This window comes from Somniosus microcephalus, chromosome 7, assembly GCF_052327205.1.
Source record: "Somniosus microcephalus isolate GS21.2 chromosome 7, FLI_Smic_1.0, whole genome shotgun sequence".
Classification (NCBI taxonomy): Eukaryota; Metazoa; Chordata; class Chondrichthyes; order Squaliformes; family Somniosidae; genus Somniosus; species Somniosus microcephalus.
This window is the reverse complement of record NC_140993.1, coordinates 21,328,431-21,338,286: the sequence shown is the minus strand read 5'-3', so window position 1 is coordinate 21,338,286 and position 9,856 is coordinate 21,328,431. Positions and strand designations below refer to the sequence as shown.

Genomic DNA, 9,856 nt, shown 5'->3' with positions numbered 1-9,856 from the left:
CGGGTTCTGCCATGCAGACAATGTGCTGTAATGTCCACCCATTTAGTCAGTAAATAGTAAAAGGTACATTCCGTCTCCTCTATTCATTACTGTTTGGTCAAGATGCAATAATCTCACCCATACCCCCACTATGTCTTGTCAAGCCTACTCCATCACATCACTCCTCACACAAGTGTCCAGCACCCATCCTTCACTTTCTATGCACTTCCTCACCTCCCCATTTATCCTTCCACCGCTGCCACTCACCCCGATCCTTATGCAATGTGATGCCTCTGCCTGATTGTCACCCTCACCGAAGTCACTGCCTCCATCAGGTAAACACATGCCTTACAGTCACTCACAGGTCTGTTCATTCCCACGTTACAGGAGAAGAGAGCGCAAGCACAAGGGAGAGGGAGAGGACCGGAGGTGGGCCGGCACAGATTGTGCAGCTGACAGCTGCAGAGGAGGAGGCAAAGGAGATCAGTGGCATCTCAACGTCCCTGACCATCGGAGATGGAGAGACTGGAATTTCACAGATGCCACTGAATTAAAAATATATCTGCCAAATGTCTCATACAAGACCAATTCATTTGACTTTATTGCAGCAACGAGCGAAATATGATAAGCCTGAGTGGCAACATTGCTACATTGCCAGGACTAGTTCATATCCCTTTCTTCTCTCCTCCAGGGCCTTCATGCGTAGAGCAGCAGTCTGTTGACTTTCTGAAGGATGATTCCTCGGGGGACCTCATTGCTTCTGAGGGTGCACCGTCACAGGACGTACTACCCAGGCGCCTACGCAAATACTCGTACTTCAGTGGGCCCGGTTAGACAGCTAGTTGGGTTTTCCCCTGGTGACTCACTGTTCACAAGTGAACAGGAGCAGACACTGGTGGCAGGGACAGCTGTGGAGAGTCCACGTCGGAGGGCGCAATCCTCTCTGCTCAGCTGGACACAGATGCTGAACCATCGATGAAAAGGAGAGTCATTGAGGGCCAGCAGCTAATTTGTGAAGTATTGGCAGACATGCCACGCACACTCTCCACTGAATCGCTAGTGGATTGATGTTGTCGGCCATTGCGAGAATGCCTGCCATGGAGAGAGTGGCTGCCTCCGTAGAACTGCAATCGCGGCTCTCAAACCAGTCCATGCAATCCATGACCATGGCCGTGCAGACTTCGGAAGCCAGCATATCTGCCGCCTTAAATAGGGTGACAGATACCTTATCTGTGGCCTTACACAGTGTCACTGATCTTCACCAAACTGCTCCCCCGCAGAGTGGGAGGAGTGATGTGCCGCTGGCCCAGGAGAGAGATGAAGCCGAAAGCGGACATGGAAGTGGGAGCTCCACTCAAAGCGCTTCCACAACTCACCTGTTGTCGCCCCCCACCGCCCCCCAGCCAGCACCCGACATGCTGCCTTCTCTCCTGATGGCCGAGTCTGCCCCTGCACAGGTGCAGGTGGAGCAGCTTTTGGCGGAGCCCTCACGGCTCAAACAACCAGAGGTTGTTGGCCAAGAACATCTCAGCAGCCAGGGCAGGGATCTGAGCAGCCTGCCTCTACCTCTGCTGAAGCCTCCGGGATTGCACCATGTAGGAGCGTTACACAACGGAAGAGAAATTCACCAAGTGTAGACACGCGGGTGTTGGAGAAAATGTTATGTTGTTAAGTTTCCTTTTGTTATCACGGCAAATAAAATGTATTAAATTTTCACTATTTCCCCGTGTTGCCCATTCCTGCGTGCCGAGTGGGAACTCGTCTTTTCAGTTTCTTGGTGATGAATGTGAAGACATGAATTGTCGGGACTAATTGGGGGATATGCAATGTGTGAGTGGTTGGTTGCAGGACTGCTTTGAGTGAGTGGGGGTGGGGAGGGCCGGGGGATGTGAGAGTTACTTTGGTCCAGGGTGAGTGGCTAACTGAACCTTTGACCTATTAGGTCACCCCTGGCATCCCGAGCAGCAAGGTGAACGGCGGGCCTGACATTGGGGGGCCCCATCTTCATCTTCCTCCTCATCGCCTTCCTCCTCTTCATTGGAAGCATCATCAGATGATGAGCGACGACCGCCTTCTTCATCTTCGCCCACTAATCCTCGCTACTGCGCAAAGTTGTGCAGGACGCAGCACACCACTACGACTTTGGACACTCTCGCTGGCGAGCACTGAAAGTTGCCTACAGACCTATCTCGGCACCTGATGGCTTGCTCGATGACACATCTGGTGGTCATGTGGCTGTCGTATCAGAAAGAGCAGAATTATTCGCTGTTGCCGGCACCGCCCCCGGTCACGCCCCTCCTGATTGCCTCCACCTCCCACCCCAGAGACTCTCGGTCGACGTCCCATCTGGACAATGTGACTGTGGTGGTCAGGCAATTTTCCCATGGCATAGTCAGTGCATTTGGGGTGCCTGCTAAGTGGGGTGTGTCATAAATCTCATCCTCATAAAGAAACTACTCATGAAATAACGCTGGACAGCCAGCTGGTGGCGCTGTCCAAGGAGTATAAATGCTCGGGCGTGGGCCCAGCTTGCCCAGGGATATTTTGTAAGACAGGAACTAGAGAAGTACAACTAGACCTCCATGTTCTGAAACAAGTTGATTAAAGCCTTGCTTTACACTCAAACCAAGTGCGAATTGTAGAAGTGCCTTACTTCTTAGCTCTGGGTAATGACTCAATACACACTTGGATTCGTCAGACGGACAGGCCTTTTATTTAACTTGCAAGGGGAATCAGTACCTCCACTCAAGGGGTGAGGCTACTATTCCAATGATACAGCGTGAGCGTACTATATTTATACAGTGTAACAAACAAGTTTGATTGACATTCCTTTGTTCCTCTATCAGGATACATTTTAGATTAATCATCAGGTAGAAATAACATATTGACAGAAGGATCCTGGACACATAAGTCAACGGTTAAGATATAACAGGATATGAATCGTGTAACCGGAGGTCCTCCTTAATCTTAATCATGTACAAGTTATTAAGTCACTGGGTACTTCAAATGAAACCCATTGTTTCACTTCTACATTCTCATTAGGTGGGCAGACATCTGTTCTTGGCTGTAATCCAAGTACGTGCAATAGCTTTAGTTACACATCGACTCTTGACCGGTGTCAAGTCTGAAAACTTATACCTAGCAAGCACCTGAAATTAACCCCTTATAATATGTAGATTTCCTCATTCCCCCCTTTTGTCCTTTCTAAGGACAATTTATTTCGCTAAGTTTAAGAAATTCTACATCAAAGGTCTCACCCTTAATATCCTCATATTCAGATATCATTGGTACTGGAGGAGTTGACGTTAATGAGGAAAGGACTTTTGTACACAATAATTTTAAACAACCAATCAATAAACTAATTAAAATTATAATCATCACAATTGCAATTAAGACTTCCAAAATTTGCTTTCCTAATGCTCCTCCCCCATCCTGAAATCCAATCCCACATGGACCACGGTTCAGGTTGACGTAGTTTCTCTACAGCCTCCTTTTATGTGGTTTACCAGGTTGGTGATATTTTCTGAGTTATCTGGAATATAGGTGCAACATTTGGTTTTTATGATTGCACATGTGCCCCCTTCTTTTGCCAACAAATAGTCCAGAGCCATGCGGTTTTGCAAAGCAACAGTGCGCAAAGCCACCATTTCTGCGTTTACATCACTAAGAGCATCAGCAGTATCATTGGCTATTTGTTCCAACACTGCTGCCATGCTTATAGATTCTCTTGCTAGCTTCCCTGTTCCATACCAGGGAAATGCTATAGCAAAGAACCTTTCAGTTTCTGTAATGGCTCGTTTTACTCGTGTCCCAGGGTGGCTATCCAAAGATGAAATATGATGTATATAGGGCACTACATATCCCAAATAACATGACCCAGTCCAATTTTGTGGTAACCAAGGGTATGCACTAATAGACTCTCTGGATTCCTTCGATTATCATATTGGGGATGAAACCACCCTTCAAATTTTATAAGGTTGTATCCTGCATCTTTCTATTCATTTTCCAACTGATCTGGGTTTAAACTATTTTGGGTCTGAAATGTATTGGCTGCCTCCTTATTCCAGGTGGTATTAGACTGTAATAACCACCCTACCATCTCTTTTATTTCGAAGGGAATGGGCCTTAGAGGTATTCCACCCTCTGCATGCACAGGGATGTGGCTGCATATCCAGCATTTGGCAAGGTTCTGTCTTTTAGCGTACAGATAACTTGATGATAGTTATGAAAAGGATTATCACAAAACATTGACTTAGCTGTCAGGGCCAGTCCTCCCCTTGAATTACCATTGCAGATAACCCCTCCGTTCGCAGTTTTGTCACTTGGTAATACAGTATCACGGCATGTGACCCATAGCTTATCAAGCTTCTGTCCACTATCTTCTTCTACTATCTTATTCTGCCTAATCCTAAGACTCAGGGGTTGATACGGGGGTACCTGCATAGTGTGATCCTGAAGCTGAACCTTCATAGTCTCGTTATAGCATATAATATAAAAGAAATCACTGTTTAAAAGTACACATTCTTCTATGCATGGTTTGCCCTTCAGGGGATCTGATAAATCAATATGGCAGTTTCAATTATCGTTAACAAAGGGGACAGTCTTATTAGAGTCCAAATCCAGTTCATCTTGGCAGTGTATCGTCTTCAACTGATGCCTTCTTACAATGGGACACGTGTATCCATGTTGGTCGCTCCTTTACTTTTACAGCGGTGTTTGTGGTCAGGAGTACTTGGAAGGGTCCCTCAAATCTGGGTTGAAGGCCATTCTTTCGCTTGAAGATTTTTATGTAGACGTTATCTACTGGCTCGAAAGTATGGCACTTTCCTTCAGCGGGATCGACCTGGGCTTCCTTCACCTGTTGATGGAAACTAGAAATACATTTGGTTAGTGCAATGCAATAACTCAACATATCTTCCTCCATTTTATGAATGTCCATTTATTTAGCTGTTAAAGGTGCCGAAAAGGGCAATCTTTGTGGTCTTCCCATGACGATCTCGTGAGGCGACAATCCTGTAGTTCTGTTGGTAGCAGACCGCATTGTCATTAAAGCTATGGGTAACAAATCAACCCATTTAAGTCCAGTTTCTTTACACAGTTTTGCAAGCTTGTTTTTCAGCATCCCGTTATATCTTTCCACTAGTCCAGCCGACTGTGGATGATAACTGCAATGGAGGTGCTGGTTAATCTGTAAGGCTTTGCATAGTTCCTTAATCACTGTTCCCATAAAATGGGACCCATTGTCACTTGACAGTTTTGCTGGTATCCCAAAGCGCGGTACAATGTCCTTCAATAAACATTTAGCAACAGTAGTGGCGTCACTCTTTCTACAAGGAAACGCTTCAATCCATCTTGAAAACATATCAACAATAACTAATACATATTTAAAGCTCATACACACAGGTAGTTCAATAAAATCCATTTGCAAGTGTACAAAAGGACCCATGGGGTTTGGATGGGATGCGGGCTGTACCTTCTTTATTTTTTTTCCTGCATTCATTGTCTGGCAATAATACAATTTTCACATATTTGTTTTGCCAACTTTGAGATTCCTGGTGCATACCAGGTCTTGAGGATATAGTCCGCCATCCCCCTTTTGCCCGCATGGGTGAATTTATGAACACATCGGGCAATTGGTGATAGTAATGATTTGGGTGCCACCATGCGGCCGTCATGATGAACCCATAAGCCGTCAGTGTTTTTTAAAACAATGATTAACAACCCATTCCTTTACTTCATCAGAACTGGCCCTATCTTGATGGGTCAGCACATCATCTAAGGACGGGGGCTGCGGTATCTCTGGCTTTTCCCTAACAGGGAAGGCTGAAACTTGTCGTTCAGTACTTGATATAGCTACTGACTTAGCAGCGCTATCTGCAGCAGCGTTTCCAAGCGCAACCTTGTCCAAATGCCCCATGTGCGCTTGGCACTTAATAATTGCAATCTGTTTACGTCTCTGAATAGCTAGTAAAAGATTTTGCACTTCTTGTGCATTTTTAATCTGGGTTCCCGAGGAAGTCAGGTAACCGCGAATTTTCCAAATTTGTCATGCTCATGTCTGGTTATTTCTGAATAGTTCAATATCCATTGTCTACAATAGCCAGTCATTCCTAGAAAATGCTTCATTTCTCTTTTAGTTTTTGGCAACGATGTGTTGCAAACGACCTTTATTCTATCCGGCGTTAACTCCCTGTTTTAACAATGATTCCATCACTGGCTCAATTCCTTTTTCTGCTTTCTCTGACAATGGATACTGTGACCTTTTGGGTAATGGTGCAGCTGGATTAATTGTAACTTTATAGGGCTGTGCAGTCTAATAGTTAGGAGGTATTTTAAATTAAAAAACGGCTGATAATCTTGTCCTGTTTTGTCATAGCAGGCCGTGCAGTGCAATTTTGGATGCCATTTCCCTAGTTTCAGGGATTCCTGGTATTGTTTTATGGAGCTTGTAATGAATCCCCACGCTCCTAACAGACTGACAAGTTTGGGACTCAAACTTGGGTCGGCAATTTCCCATGCGTAAAGAACAGGGTGTTTTATTTCTGTTACTGGGTACGCATATGCCTTATCTACTTGGATTTCTACTGTTACTCCTGATGCGGAGCAAATGGTTGTAGCATTCATTTTGCACAGCAAGTCTCTTCCACATAAATTCATAGAGACATCTCCTGATAACAGAAAGGAGTGTTCTTCCTCAAATTCTTCTACTTTTACTGTGAGGGGAGTCAATTGATTCAAGCATTGTAGTATTCCAGCCAATCCAGCTATCGGAGTCTTTTTCCCATTAATAGGCATTCCTTCAGAATATCCTTTCCCTAACACCGAAAAGGTTGCTCCTGTATCTACTAAAATGACATAGGTCTCCCAGCTATTTGCATTTTAATTTCAAGTTCGCTGTGTGAATTTAAAGAAACAATGGGCATTTGGTGGTCTGTGGCGCCTGGGGCTGCTGGTGTCAGTCAGTAATTCTGATCTCTATTTCTCCTAAATCCCTGTCCGTTTGTAGGGTAACCTCCTGACTGGTCCGAAAAAGGGTTATGGACAGTGAAATTAGGACCTTTACTCTCTAACGGAGGTCCATTATTGGAGGTTTTGTTCTGACGATTTTTCACAGGGCATTGGTTTGCCCAATGTCCGGGTTGTCCGCAATTGTAACAATTACCAGATCGTCCATACCCTCTTACTCTACCACGTCTTCCTCTATATTCCCCTCTATTCATCCTTCTATAGTTACCTTGTTATCCTACCATAATAGAGGAGAAAGGTGTTTCTTCAGGGTAATTTTTTTTTTCTGACTCAACAAACATAGAGGCAGTCTTTTTATCTGGCTGTTCTCTATTTCTCTCTTGTCCGTTAAACATTTCTCGAGGCAAGTAATTCTTTCTATGTTAAATGACTATCTGAGGGAAAGGGTCTAGTCTTATTTACAGTCCATTTGGACCAATTTGGTAGGTGATCAATGGATGATTGACCAGTTCTTTAACATAAAGGCTGCTGGCGTGCCTTTCTCGGGTGGCTTACTGGCGCTAGCACTCATTTTAGCAGTTTAAATGGTTCACTTAAAACAATCTAAACTCCCGTGACAATCCATGATCTGCGTTGTACGCCCCTACAGATCAGATTAATAAACTATACATACATATAAAACTCGAGGGTTCTCAACCCTCGTGGAAGGTATTTCTAACTGGGGAAAATACTGAATCCACAATAGCTTAGTGGATCATGTAAAAGACATCACTATTTTCTCAACCATACATTCCGCCGCGGGACTCACTTCCCCGGCTTGGGTCTTTTCCAACACCTTCTGCAGTTTTTTTTTCAGCTTAAATATTTTAGTTAAAACATACAACAATTCCGTAACACTCTATGATCTGCGTGGGACGCCCCTACAGATCAGACATGACTAAACATTAATACATATAACAATAAACAATAAACAATACACTTGTTAAACAACAACCAAAGTGTTACTAAATCCCCAACCTATGCAGCCTTACTGGACAAAGCTGCAAAGTTGATTGATAATAACAAGTAGTTAAATACTCACTCTCATAAACATTAAACATTGACACTGTGTTTCAGACAACCGCCCACTCTTCTCTCTTTTTTTTACCCTATTCCCTTTAGCCAAATCTTTAGCAAAAAGGGCCTTCAATTTGTCCCAGCTAACTTCAAGCTCTTCTCTCCTTCTACCCTACTCCCTTTAGCCAAATCTTTAGCAAAAAGGGCCTTCAATTTGTCCCAGCTAACTTCAAGCTCTTCTCTCCTTCTACCCTACTCCCTTTAGCCAAATCTTTAGCAAAAAGGGCCTTCAATTTGTCCCAGCTAACTTCAAGCTGGAACCTTGCTAGTTCAATTTCCAGTAAATCGCTAGCTCCTTAGTTAATCAAATTCCTGACTTAACCTTCTCTCTCAGCAAGCTGGAACCTTGCTAGTTCAATTTCCAATAAATCGCTAGCTCCTTAGTTAATCAAATTCCTGACTTAACCTTCTCTCTCAGCAAGCTGGAACCTTGCTAGTTCAATTTCCAATAAATCGCTAGCTCCTTAGTTAATCAAATTCCTGACTTAACCTTCTCTCTCTGGTACCTTTATACAGTCCTTTTCTGCACGATCCTGTTCGCAGGGCGTCAGCGCCTCATGGCTGGTCCTCTGTTCCGTTTCTGAAAGGGAAGCAGTCACAACGGCAGTTTAACCTCCGAACCTTGTGAGTCAATTACCCGATGGCAGTACTGTCCAATGGAATAAACAGACTATGCGCAGCTATGCTTCTGGCAGGGAAAGTCCCAAAAATGTGGCAAAACACCACCTTCGGCCGATGGGATTTTCCCAACCGAGCAACGTACTCGGCGTCTGTTAACTCACCAATTGGTACAGCAAGCCATCTCGGTGGAACCTCCAAATTGTAGAAGTGCCTTACTTCTTAGCTCTGGGTAATGACTCAATACACACTTGGATTCGTCAGACGGACAGGCCTTTTATTTAACTTGCAAGGGGAATCAGTACCTCCACTCAAGGGGTGAGGCTACTATTCCAATGATACAGCGTGAGCGTACTATATTTATACAGTGTAACAAACAAGTTTGATTGACATTCCTTTGTTCCTCTATCAGGATACATTTTAGATTAATCATCAGGTAGAAATAACATATTGACAGAAGGATCCTGGACACATAAGTCAACGGTTAAGATATAACAGGATATGAATCGTGTAACCGGAGGTCCTCCTTAATCTTAATCATGTACAAGTTATTAAGTCACTGGGTACTTCAAATGAAACCCATTGTTTCACTTCTACATTCTCATTAGGTGGGCAGACATCTGTTCTTGGCTGTAATCCAAGTACGTGCAATAGCTCTAGTTACACATCGACTCTTGACCGGTGTCAAGTCTGAAAACTTATACCTAGCAAGCACCTGAAATTAACCCCTTATAATATGTAGATTTCCTCAGTAGTGAGTTTTATTACGTCAGGGTGTGGGGGGAATGTGGCCCGAGGTCAGCCACTTGGGGGCACAGAAGCGGTTAAAGGTAATACTGGCGAATGGAATTTGGCCCCTTCCTAGAAAATCCAAATCCACGACGGCTGCCGCAGGGCATTCTTCAATGTTCCAGTCCATGAAACCACGCCGGAGCGCTCCGACGGGCCCCCATTTCTGACTTGAGGTTCGGGCGACGGAACTGAAAAGAATTCTGATGCGTGATGCCAACCTTCCAATCCTCCATTAATGAGGTCAAGCTGCAAAGTGAGAGGAGTAAATCCCCCACCACCACCACAGGAAATCCTGGTGAACTTACAGCAGCATGGAGACCTTGTGTAACTGGGTCCCGCCCCCGTTTCCTTTCACCGACTGCGTCCCGAATCCACCAGCGAGTAG

At 44.6% G+C, this 9,856-nt stretch overlaps 1 long non-coding RNA gene across 1 annotated transcript; it reads right to left on the bottom strand.

The window, feature by feature from the left end:
- Positions 1–2,669: 2,669 nt before the first annotated feature.
- On the bottom strand, positions 2,670–9,423 carry LOC147114553 (uncharacterized). Its single transcript, XR_015078956.1, has 2 exons — positions 8,568–9,423; positions 2,670–4,850 (listed from the first exon to the last, which is right to left on the bottom strand). It is a non-coding gene; the product is annotated as an uncharacterized LOC147114553 (long non-coding RNA).
- Positions 9,424–9,856: the final 433 nt, after the last annotated feature.